At 39.4% G+C, this 13,648-nt stretch overlaps 1 protein-coding gene across 1 annotated transcript in view; it reads left to right on the top strand.

Annotated features, from left to right (window-relative positions):
- The first annotated feature begins 5,007 nt into the window (after positions 1-5,007).
- LOC137622231 (sesquipedalian-1-like) overlaps positions 5,008-13,648 on the top strand; it is a 57,239-nt gene continuing 48,598 nt past the window's right edge. Inside the window, exon 1 of the mRNA XM_068352726.1 lies at positions 5,008-5,134. The gene's annotated coding sequence lies outside the window, so the exon portion shown is untranslated. The remainder of the gene's footprint in view (positions 5,135-13,648) is intronic.

Genomic DNA, 13,648 nt, shown 5'->3' with positions numbered 1-13,648 from the left:
ATCATTCTTAGTAAATAAGAGTTTATGAGAATTTTAAATAAATATCTATTATATAATTATGTATTTAACTCATTAAATATAAGTAAAAGAGGATTAAAACTTTGAAAATATATTACTAAGTAGACACAATCGTTGCCAGGTACTATTAATTATCATAAATAATTTACCAATATGTAATATTATTCTTAGTAAATAAGAGTTTATGAGAATATTAAATAAATATATATTATATAATTATGTATTTAACTCATTAAAGATAAGTAAAACAGGATTACAATTCTGGAAAATATATTACTAAGTAGACACTCTTTGTATAGACTTGTGGGGTGTGTCCTCATGCACCTAAAAATGGAGAGTTCTGATTGATGGAGACGTATTTGCTGGGCAAAGCTTCTTCCTTGGTCATTATTACTATTCTTTCTCGATCTTGGCTTTTTTCTTTCTTTCTTCACTGACTAGGAATATTTGGTAAGTCATGGGAGTCAACAAGAATGACAAGAGAAGTTCTGTACCTTATGCAAGTACTTGCAGGAAAGCATTGCCTCGTTTTAGACAAACTTTGATATATACAAATCAACAGTAATATTAATAATAGGGATGCTGTATACGCTAGGTAATTTAATTCAGTTATTGAATGATCTTTAGTATCAATTCTATTCACATAATATACTTCCACAATTAAAATAATCCTTATATAAAACTGAACATTGCGTAGATAAACGTTTCTACAATATTAAGAAAATATACAGATGAAATCAATGCAGAATGACGAGCATTTTAATAAATGAATATTTATTCATAAATACATAAATTAATATCCTTAATGACATGAGGTAACCACAATCCTTATAACCTATGATTGGGCAACAAATCATGATTCCTACAAGCCGTTGTCTGTCAAATATACCCATCAGAGATGCCACTCAAATACCAAGCCACTCTATTTATATCTGTGAGTGAAAGGCCTTCACAAATAACTACCACTAGAAGGTTATGGGGTCTTTTGACTGACCAGACAGACATTGGATCCTTCTCTCTGGTTGCGGTTCTTTTTCCCTTTACCTACGCATACACACGCTGAATAGTAAGGACTATTTTCTACATATTCTCCTCTGTCCTCATACACATGGCAACACTGAGATTATCAAACAATTCTTCTTCAACCAAGGGGTTAACTAATGCACTGTAATTGTTCAGTGGCTACTTTCCTCTTTGTAAGGGTAGAAGAGACTCTTTAGCTATGGTAAGCAGCTCTTCTAGGAGAAGGATACTCCAAAATCAAACCATTGCTCTCTAGTCTTGGGTAATGCCATAGCCTCTGTACATGGTCTTCCACTGTCTTGGGTTAGAGTTCTCTTGCTTGAGGGTACACTCGGACACGCTATTCTGTCTTATTGTCTTCCTCTTGTTTTGTTAAAGTTTTTTTATGGTTTATATAGGAGATATTTATTTTAATGTTGTTACTCTTAATTTTTCCCCCTTGTTTTCTTTCCTCACATGGCTATTTTCCCCATAGGAGCCCCTGGGCTTATAGCATCCTGCTTTTCCAACTAGGGATGTAGCTTAGCATTTAATAGTAATAAAAAGAGGTAATGTCCAAAGACTATAAGGAGCGTCTAATGGTATCTGCATATAGGAAGATACGTGATGTCATGTATTGTGGTAACTACAGACGAATTTAACCAACAGAGCATTGTTAGAAAGTGCCTTACATCCACACGATAATATGGCTTTTTTATATAAACTTATCACTACGAAGCCTTATCTTGTGTCAAAATTAATTAAGAATCTAACCTTATATCCCCTGAGATTAACAAACAATTCTCCAGTGGCTACTTTCCTCTTGGTAAAGGCAGAAGAGACTCTCTAGCTATGGTAAGCAGCTCTTCTAGGAGAAGGACACTCCAAAATCAAACCATTGTTTTCTAGTTTTGGATAGTGCCATAGCCTCTATACAGTACCATGGTCTTCCCCTGTCTTGGATTAATTCTCTTGCTTGGGGGTAGTAGGTTGGCCAGGGCACCAGCCACCCGTTGAGATACTACTGCTAGAGAGTTATGGGGTCTTTTAACTGGCCAGACAGTACTACATTGGATCCTTCTCTCTCTTTACGGTTCATTTTCCCTTTGCCTACAAACACGCATGCCGAATAGTCTGGCCTATTCTTTACATATTTTCCTCTGTCCTCGTACACCTGACAACACTGAGATTACAAAACAATTCATATTCTCTCAAGGGATTAACTACTTTCCCTTTGGTAAGGGTAGATGAGACTCTTTAGCTATGGTAAGCAGCTCCTCTAGGAGAAGGACACTCCAAAATCAAACCATTGTTCTCTAGTCTTGGGTAATGTCATAGCCTCTGTACCATGGTCTTCCACTGTCTTGGGTTAGAGTTCTCTTGCTTGAGGGTACACTCGGGCACACTATTCTATTTTATTTCTCTTTCTCTTATTTTGTTAAAGTTTTTTTTAGTTTATATAGGCGATATTTATTTTTATGTTACTCTTCTTAAGATATTTTATTTTTCCTTCTTTCCTTTCCTCACTGGGCTATTTTCCCTGTTGGAGCCCCTGGGCTTATAACATTCTGCTTTTCCAACTAGGGTTGTAGCTTAGCAAGTAATAATAATAATAACGAAAATAATAATACACTCGGCCATACAACTGTTCTGTTTCATTTATCTTTTTCTTTTTATTTAGTTTTTATGGTTTACATGGAAAGATTTAATTTGATTTTGTTTCTGTTCTTGAAATATTTTATTTTCACTATCTAATATTCTCTTGTAGTTTATTTGTTTCCTTGCCTCAATGGGCTATTTTCCCCTGTTGGAGCCTTTATGCTTATAGCATCTTGCTTTTCCAACTATTATTATTATTGTTATTATTAATTGCTAAGCTACAACCCTAGTTGGAAAAGCACAATGCTATAAGCCCAAGGGCTCCAACAAGGAAAATAGGCCAATGAGGAAAGGAAACAGGGAAAAATTAAATTTTTAAGAAGAGTAACAACATTGAAATAAATAAATATTTCCTTTATAAACTATAAACACTTTAACAAAACAAGAGGAAGAGAAATAAGATAGAATAGTGTGCCCGAGTGTACCCTTAAGCAAGAGAGCTCTAACCCAAGACAGTGGAAGACCATGGTACAGAGGCTATGACATTACCCAAGACTAGAGAACAATGGTTTGATTTTGGAGTGTCCTTCTCCTAGAAGAGTTGCTTACCATAACTAAAAAGTCCCTTCTACCCTTACCAAGAGGAAAGTGGCCACTGAACAATTACAGTGCAGTAGTTAACCCCTTGGGTGAAGAAAAATTGTTTGGTAATAGTGTTGTCAGGTGTATGAGTACAGAAGAGAATATGTAAAGAATATGCCAGACTATTTGGTGTGTGTGTGTGTGTGTGTGTGTGTAGGCAAAAGGGAAAATGAACCGTAACTAGAGAATAGGATCCAATGTCTGGCCAGTCAAAAGACCCCATAAATCTCTAGCGGTAGTATCTCAACAAGTGGCTGATGCCCTGGCCAACCTGCTACCGAGGGTTATAGCCTAGCTTGTAATAATAATAATAATAATAATAATAATAATAATAATGATTCGAACCCATGCACTATATATTATAATGAGGTTTAATATTACAAAAGATCAGAAAATGTATAGAAATGTATTGATATCAATAGAATGATTTTATTTAACGTCAATACCTCCTATGAGTACCTATTTAAATAAATGTATTCCGGTATACTGATGTCTCCTAAGCTTCCCATGAAGTGTACCGGAATCAATGAAGCCAACTGTACTCTGCCTTCTAACACATTCCTCAGCGACCTCTCCCTATAATTATTTTGAGATCCCTTCCAGATGCACTAACAAGAAATAGGATAAATTCTCTCTCACTTCTGTGACCCTGCTCTCTTTCAGGATTTTGTTCAGGACTCTCTTTCAGGATTTCGTTCAAGACTCTCTTTCAGGATTTTCTTCAAGACTCTCTTTCAGGATTTTGTTCAAGACTCTCTTTCAGGATTTTGTTCAAGACTCTCTTTCAGGATTTTGTTCAAGACTCCCTTTCAGGATTTTGTTCAGGACTCTCTTTCAGGATTTTGTTCAAGACTCTCTTTCAGGATTTTCTTCAAGACTCTCTTTCAGGATTTTGTTCAAGACTCTCAGGATTTTGTTCAAGACTCTCTTTCAGGATTTTGTTCAAGACTCTCTTTCAGGATTTTGTTCAAGACTCTCTTTCAGGATTTTGTTCAAGACTCTCTTTCAGGATTTTGTTCAAGACTCTCTTTCAGGATTTTGTTCAAGACTCTCTTTCAGGATTTTCTTCAAGACTCTCTTTCAGGATTTTCTTCAGGACTCTCTTTCAGGATTTTCTTCAAGACTCTCTTTCAGGATTTTGTTCAGGACTCTCTTTCAGGATTTTCTTCAAGGCTCTCAGGATTTTGTTCAGGACTCTCTTTCAGGATTTTGTTTAAGACTCTCTTTCAGGATTTTCTTCAAAGGATAGAGGCTACAAATAGGATTAACAGTGAAAATTCCACTCCCTCCTTCCTCATATCCTGAGAACTTCCTCCTATGTGAACAGTCCCTTGCTAATACCAAATTTGCCTTTCCAGGACTAAATATTTAAGATATAACAATTATATAATACATTAACATGATAGAATATATTTAAAATTGCAAAAAGAAAGGAAAAAATAGACAAATGATGAAAGGTAAAAAAAAAACTGAAGACTCCTGTGGCGAATGTACTCTGAAATATGTTATCTAGTAATGAGTCTCTCACTAAAGCAGTCTTGGATCTACAATATCATTAAAAACTAATAGAAATAAGTATTATTGAGTGTAAAATAATATATATATAGATAAAAGAGAAATATTCAATTAATTTAACATAAGAATACTAGTCTTATATAATAAAATAACTTGGTAAAATAAATGAGAAATTAGAACCAATACTTTAAGATTCACAACATTGAATTCAACGCCATGACGATCAGTGTGTTTTTGTCTTTCGTAAGGAGCACTTCTCCACTCCCCCTTTTTAATTTTCAAGTTTCATTTTTGCGAAATATGTGAGAATTACGTATTATAGAAGAGAGAAGGACAATTAAAAAGCATTTTATTGGATGTAAGTATATTTTTTCACGGTTAGATATGTATTTAAGACCCTACGCACTTTGCTTTAGGGTAGGTGAACATCGAGGTAAAAATATTCAATTTTTATGTTTAAATTAAAATTTTATTGAATTAATAAGACTCAAATTCTTCCATTGCAAGCTTATATAGCTAATTTTAATTTCTGGTAAATCTAGGATAAATCTAGTTGGCTTGTGTCCTGATATTGAGTGTAGCGCCTTTGTGAAGTATTCACGGTCTTATTATAGTTATGGTCAGGACAACATTTTATAATAATATAAATGTTTTTCATATAGAAAAGCTCCTGTTTTCTTCGAAAATTACGTTTATTTTTGGGGCTAATAGACAGATAGGTATACCCTAATAGCCTATATCCCTCGACACTGGTGGCGACCCAGTGGGAACCGAGGTTTCAGGTACTATGGTTTTACCGTACTCAGATTATTTGTAGGTGAGTTTAAGCTAGGTTTTATGGCTCTGGAGCCTTTGTAAGTCAGCGGCCAGCTCCTCCCGCATGCATAGAAAATGGACAAAAACTAACCCAACCAACAAGTCGTGTCCTTTCCCACTTAGCTAATGGGGGGCTAACGCCCTTACGAACCCCCTTACACTGCCGTAGCCTCAGTCCGCCATCTTGATACCTACGGGTGGCCGTTATCATACATACACCCCATGGCTTTGCATTGAGAATAGGATGCTGATTACGATATTGAGAGGTTAGCTTACTTAGTTACTTTGAAAATTTGGGAGCCTTTGTAGGGTGACGGCTAGATCCCGTAGAAAACGGGAATAATCTGAACTGTGGCCGTCGTTCTAAAAACGATTTTGGCGGGAGAAGCTAACTTTAAAAACCCACCTAACCTATGCTAAAAGCCGTATCCTTACCCAGGAGGGCTTCGCCCTCCCCGGACCCCCTTACACAACAGTTTCCTTACCTACGAGTACGACGGGAGAAGCTAACTTAAAAAAACCCACCTAACCTATGCTAAAAGCCATGTACTTACCCATGGGGGCTGCCCCCCCAGACCCCCCCCCCCGCCCTTACACAACATATTTAAGATCTGTAGACCATTTACAAACGTTTTTATTCTATACAAAATAACAGTCGGAGCGATAATAAGCAAATTAGGACGCTTGCCCGTAGCGCTACAAACTACCCAAAATTTGGATACTTTGGAGTAGTGTGTTGGTAGCTAGGTCGCCAAATTTTTGTCCGCCAAATAGTGACCCGCGATGCAATATTCATTTAAGGAGATATCTCAGAAATTATTTATTTGCAGCAAAAATAAATGTCATTTTTGAAAAAAAGTGGATTTTCCTATAGGTAAAAGTTTTTGGAGCCTTTGTATATTAGTGGCCTGTTCCTCCGGCATGCTTAGAAATTGGACACCCTAACCCAAACTTCCCCACCGAACCTAACCATTACTTACTTAATGGGGAGTTAACGGCCCCCTGCGACCAACCTTACCTACCTTATTCTTAGTCAGCGGCCACCACGAATACAGGTGGTCGCTATCTTACGTACACTCCAAGTTTTTTTTTATTATAAAGTGTTGCCCTCACCGGAACAGAGGAGCAAAGAGATAATGTTAAGAAACAGGCCTTTTTTGTTTTTCAGGTGCTTCGATAATGTGAATTTCACGATAAACGAGCAATATGATTTTTGAAATGCTAAATACCTTTTAATGTATAAGTTAAAATTAATTACAAAATGTCCTGGAGAGAGTAGGGTTCTCCAGCAGTATAGAACCAGGAAAGCAGCCCTTAAAGTAAAGTCAGTTCCGAATGAAGCTAACCACTGCTAAGTAAAGACCAGTTGGTGAGTAATTAGCGTTAAATTGGCCATCAACATCCACTTATCTGAGTGTGGGTGATGACTGAACATTTTGCGAGTGATAAGCCTGGTAACTCTATGATGTACTGGTGGTGCATGTGGATCAGCAGACGACTACCTAATCTTAATAGAGGTAAGGATGCACTGGCTTAGACAAGGTTTAGAAGTTAGGGGTATTTTAGGATATATCGCTGTGATAACAAAAATAGGATTGAACCTCCATTTTTTCTATGCCTGAGCCGACCTGTGTCTGCATATCTACAAGCCCTCTGAAATGTGGAGTTACAAAGTGCAAGAAACGTTTCCGCTGAAGTATGGGTAATGAAACTGAAGTGATATTAGGCTTTGCAATTATTACATTACATTGAAATTCTTCTGTATACATTTTAAGAAATGGATGAAAAAAGTTTCTATTCTGGCAAAATTGCAGGGTATCATTGAATAATGTATAAGCAATGAAAAAAAAAATTAACATTGGTATATCTTAACCTAATATAACCTAAGAGGCCTAGTCTTAACCTGGCCTAGGGTTTTGCCTCCTAGACCACCCTAGGCTAACCAAGATGCTGAATGTTGTAAATCATGCAGTGCATCTTTTTGTTTTAAGCTATCAGTTTTTCTCGTACTGCATATGAAAATACTATGCATTTTTGTCCAATTTTTTCAGCTAAGTTATACCACAGGTTTCATATAAAGAGATAGACAGCAATGTGTAAAAACAGCCTTATACATAACTTTCTGTTAGTGATTCCAGTAACTTGGTGTCTTCATGTTTTTGTCGAGAAACATTCCTCAAAATATATTGACCGTAGAGGAAAAAAATATTACTGAAAGAACTACTGCATAGGAAATAGTGATTGAAATAACAACATGAATTATTTGATACACAGTACAAGTGCATATTGTACAGTATAAAGAAATTATAATAAAGGTTTTGATTTGTTCCAACACCTATACAAATACTCGTCCGTTAATAGGAGTGTGTTTTCAGCATAGCTTGAATTGGGTTGTTAAATATTTAACGAGGTGTCGGCAGTTACTGGCTAGTGGTGTGGAAGCCCCACCCCCTTGCTAGCACAGTGAGTAGCCACTGTGTTTTCAGCCGGTGGATGATATACAAGTACTTCCGTCGTCTCCAACTGTGGCAGTTTCAATCTTTTGCTTTTTATTTTAGATAGATTGAATGGCAAGTTGTGTGTGAGGGATATTAATGAAGAAGTGAGGTTTATGGATTTTTCTTGATAACTGTAACTAGCAACAGTTGTATAAGTAACCTGTCGATATCACCTTCAAATGTTTGTTACAAAGCATTTTTGTTTGCTGTTTTTTCTCTCGAGAACCATGGCTGCCGTTTCGTGGAATTTCGTGTGCTACTGTAGAAATAGTGTGACATCTGGCAACTGACTGTAGATTTTTTTTCTACATCCACAGTCCTTCACTTGAAGCATGAATCAGTGCATGAATAGGAAGAAAAATATGAAAAAAAAATTATGGTAAAATACGTTGATTTATGTAAATTCATCAAAATAATGCTAAATACTTGAAATCAGTGTAACTTTAGGTTTTAATATGACGTGGATAATTCCACGTCATGTAGAATAAAGATCTACATTTGAAATAAAGCTTAATTCCCCTTGCCACCAATCATGATGGGATAGAAAACGGAGGGAAATTTGACGTCATCAGCAGCTACGAATTTATGGCAGCTCTGTGTGATGGCAACACTCAGTATTCCACAGTGTTGTGTAGAAAAACGGCAGCACTGTCGAGAACGTAGCCTGATACAGTATTGTCAACGTAACCCTGAGGAAGTTAGTTACTTTGGACATCATTGTGTTCCGTCAAAGGTAGGAGTTTCTGCTGGTGCTGATTGTGAAGAGGAGGGCCACTGCCCTCCTTGTTTCTGTTTGTGTTTTATGGTCCGAACCCTGGTAATGAATTACTGTATGCGAGATTTTGTATGTCACGGGTCATCCTCAAAGGAGGGAGACCTTTCTCTCCCTTATCCTGGAGTTTGCGTACAAGAACCATCTTCTAGCCCAGCTCATCTCCAATCTCATGTCTTTTTCCATCTCTTTCCTACAAGAAGGGGACAGGCTGACACACTCCTCTGTCCTATGAGGACACATGAATTTTTCTTAAGAGATCTCTGGTTCTCTTGCAGAGATAATGTCTCTGTCTGATGATTGCAAGACTTGGGATCAAGTCCCACTTAAGCTTGATAGTATTTAGTGTCCACCATCCTTTTGAGCTAAGGATGGGGGGGGGGGGTGGTTAAGAGAGTCTATAGGTCTACCTGCTGAGTCATCAGCAGCCATTGCTTGGGCTTTCCTGGTCCTAACTTGGGTGGAAAGGTTCATGGGCGCTGATCATATGTATAAATGGTTAGTCACCAGAGCATTGTCCTTCTTGCTAGGGTAATGTCACTGTCCCTTGCCTCTGCCATTCATGAGTGGCCATTGAACCTTTAAAAGGGTTTAAATGAAGATATCCAAGAATATTCCTTCTTGTGATGCATACACCTTCAGTCATGCCGATCCAAGGATATAATGGAAGTACCATTCTGGTTAGAGAGTGCATGGAGTCAGGAATATCAAATCTAACCTAACCTTCAGGAAGAACCTATCAGTGGCGCTAGTCCTGAAAATAGGCTGGTACGACAAAAAGCCTTCTCCTTCTACCCACGAGATTTATCAGACAGGTCCCTAGATAACCTTGTCCTCTGTCCTGTGTTATCTACTCAGTAAGTCGTGTTGCAAAGTTTAGCTCCCTTATGACACAAGTAGCATCATGCCTAAGAAGGTGGTTGCGACGTACATCTAGGAGGAAAGGTAGAATGTTTGGCCATTCTCCCCTTCCTTTATTCAACCCTTTGAGGTTAATCAGTTGCTCCATTATTCGCTTGATTGGATGCTAGATCCAGGTAAGCCTTAAGACCGAATGACTTCTTTACAGGTAGTTTTGTGTTGAAAGATTTCCCTCATCCTCTTAGAAGAAGGGGGAGATGGAGGAAATTTATCCAACCCCCTTTCTTATAATGACTGTACATTCAAACACCATATCCATATCGGTATGGCTTCTTTCATGACCACGTACCAGTCTCCTGGTAGGGACCTAATGGATGTGGGTTCTTAAATGACCGCCTACCAGTCTCCTGGTAGGGACCTGATGGATGTGGGTTCTTTCATGACCACGTACCAGTCTCCTGGTAGGGACCTAATGGATGTGGGTTCTTAAACGACCGCCTACCAGTCTCCTGGTAGGGACCTAATGGATGTGGATTCTTAAACGACCGCCCACCAGTCTCCTGGTAGGGACCTAATGGATGTGGGTTCTTAAACGACCGCCCACCAGTCTCCTGGTAGGGACCTAATGGATGTGGGTTCTTAAACGACCGCCCACCAGTCTCCTGGTAGGGACCTAATGGATGTGGGTTCTTAAACGACCGCCCACCAGTCTCCTGGTAGGGACCCAATGGATGTGGGTTCTTAAACGACCGCCCACCAGTCTCCTGGTAGGGACCTAATGGATGTGGGTTCTTAAACGACCGCCCACCAGTCTCCTGGTAGGGACCCAATGGATGTGGGTTCTTAAACGACCGCCCACCAGTCTCCTGGTAGGGACCTAATGGATGTGGGTTCTTAAACGACCGCCCACCAGTCTCCTGGTAGGGACCCAATGGATGTGGGTTCTTAAACGACCGCCCACCAGTCTCCTGGTAGGGACCTAATGGATGTGGGTTCTTAAACGACCGCCCACCAGTCTCCTGGTAGGGACCCAATGGATGTGGGTTCTTAAACGACCGCCTACCAGTCTCCTGGTAGGGACCTAATGGATGTGGATTCTTAAACGACCGCCCACCAGTCTCCTGGTAGGGACCTAATGGATGTGGGTTCTTAAACGACCGCCCACCAGTCTCCTGGTAGGGACCCAATGGATGTGGGTTTTTAAACGACCGCCCACCAGTCTCCTGGTAGGGACCCAATGGATGTGGGTTCTTAAACGACCGCCCACCAGTCTCCTGGTAGGGACCCAATGGATGTGGGTTCTTAAACGACCGCCTACCAGTCTCCTGGTAGGGACCTAATGGATGTGGATTCTTAAACGACCGCCCACCAGTCTCCTGGTAGGGACCTAATGGATGTGGGTTCTTAAACGACCGCCCACCAGTCTCCTGGTAGGGACCTAATGGATGTGGGTTCTTAAACGACCGCCCACCAGTCTCCTGGTAGGGACCCAATGGATGTGGGTTCTTAAACGACCGCCCACCAGTCTCCTGGTAGGGACCCAATGGATGTGGGTTCTTAAATGACCGCCTACCAGTCTCCTGGTAGGGACCCAATGGATGTGGGTTCTTAAACGACCGCCTACCAGTCTCCTGGTAGGGACCCAATGGATGTGGGTTCTTAAACGACCGCCTACCAGTCTCCTGGTAGTGACCTAGCCTAACACCAGCAACGTCTTCATGCTCAGGTTGCTAGGAGGTTGAAAGGAGTTACTACTTTTGCTCTTCTCCAAGACCAAAAGTGCATTGACATTTTCTGGCTTAGTAAACCAGCCATGTTTGTTTTTGGGACTTTCTCGCTAATAACCCTTTTACCCCCAAAGGACGTACTGGTACGTTTCACAAAAGCCATCCCTTTACCCCCATGGACGTACCGGTACGTCCTTGCAAAAAAATGCTATAAATTTTTTTTTTTCATATTTTTGATAATTTTTTTGAGAAAATTCAGGCATTTTCCAAGAGAATGAGACCAACCTGACCTCTCTATGACAAAAATTAAGGCTGTTAGAGCAATTTAAAAAAATATATATACTGCAAAATATGCTGGGAAAAAAATAACCCCCTTGGGGGTTAAGGGTTGGAAATTTCCAAATAGCCTGGGGGTTAAGGGTTGGAAATTTCCAAATAGCCTGGGGGTTAAGGGTTGGAAATTTCCAAATAGCCTGGGGGTTAAGGGTTGGAAATTTCCAAATAGCCTGGGGGTTAAGGGTTGGAAATTTCCAAATAGCCTGGGGGTTAAGGGTTGGAAATTTCCAAATAGCCTGGGGGTTAAGGGTTGGAAATTTCCAAATAGCCTGGGGGTTAAAGGGTTAACGATGAGTCTTCTATTAAATATTGAAGGTTTGTATTATGTGTAGGAACAAATACATTTTTTTTAATCATTATGTATTGTTCCTGACTAGACAAACCTGAGAGCTTTAGATTACGTTTCCCTCGTCAACCAGCCTGTAAGTCGTAGATCAACGTAAAGGTCACGCCACTTGGTGGATGGGTAGGGCCTATACACCAGCTACTACTGCTAACTACTACTACCTCGTCAAAAGGTTAAACGCCCATTCCAGCTTCGCTGAAAGTCATACTCCTTAAAGGTTTTATGTATGTACAGTTAAAAAAAATACCAATTATTTTACATTTTTATTGTGATATTTTAACTGAAGCCATTTGCAGGATGACAGTTTAAAATTGTTCAATGTTTAAGGCTACACATGGGTACTTGCAAAGAAATTATTCTGTAGAATTGACATGGCCCATGTTATGTTGTGGTGGCTAAAATGTAATAATGATTGTTGAAAGGTGGGGCTTGGCATTATACAGACATAGTGTTGTTAGTTTATATTCCTCCTCTTCCATCACCAATTCGATTAAAGTTTCATTACCTTGCACCTTATTCACATATTAACATGTTCAAGTTGTTGAAGGCACTATCAAATGCACTGGATGACTATATTTTTAAAAAAGATTGCACTCCACTTTTGCAAAACCTTTTATAATTGAGAATCCATTCCTTTCAAAATTTTAAATCAATTATCAAAGTATGCGAACACCTCAGCCAATCTCTTTGTCGTTAACTTTTCTTTGGCCTCCCAAAAAATTCTTTTTCTCTGTCTCAAAAATTTTTTCTATCTTCCCTAGATTTAGTAAGTTCTTCATGTATGAGTCTCTCAGCCTCAAGTAATGAAAGCTTTCCTCAGCCATAATAGATAAAAGCTGTTGAATTGCTTCCAGAATATTGAGTGTCTTGTATTTGGTATTTTTGACAGCCTGAGCTAATATATCCATTTAATAATATACATACATATACCAAAGGCACTTCCCCCAATTTTGGGGGGTAGCCGACATCAACAAGAAACAAAACAAAAAAGGGGACCTCTACTCTCTACGTTCCTCCAGCCTAACCAGGGACTCAACCGAGTTCAGCTGGTACTGCTAGGGTGCCACAGCCCAACCTCCCCCGCTATCCACCACAGATGAAGCTTCATAATGCTGAGTCCCCTACTGCTACTACCTCCGCGGTCATCTAATGCACATATCTACCTTGAGAGGAACACCATTCAGATGAAAATATTCCTCGAACAAAGCCATCGTTGTACTGGCCTTTATTGTTGTGCGCTATAATCACAATGTACATATCCTTGTTAATTGTTACCTGGACTAATTGCATTGGTAGTTTTCATTGCTGGCTACCCAGTCATCATTCCAACATTTCTTACAGCATTAAAAGATTGCTGAGGATCATTCACTTTGCACAAAGATTTGAAGATTTATATACTGTACAGTAAATTCCTGCTGCTTCCTCCGGTGCCTTAGATGACCACGGAGGTAGCAGCAGTAGGGGACTCAGCAGTATGAAGCTTCATCTGTGGTGGAAAATGTGGGAGGTTGGGCTG

The sequence above is a fragment of the Palaemon carinicauda genome, chromosome 29 (assembly GCF_036898095.1).
Source record: "Palaemon carinicauda isolate YSFRI2023 chromosome 29, ASM3689809v2, whole genome shotgun sequence".
In the NCBI taxonomy this organism is placed as follows: Eukaryota; Metazoa; Arthropoda; class Malacostraca; order Decapoda; family Palaemonidae; genus Palaemon; species Palaemon carinicauda.
The sequence above is the reverse complement of the archived record's forward strand: the minus strand, read 5'-3'. Positions and strand labels throughout refer to the sequence as shown.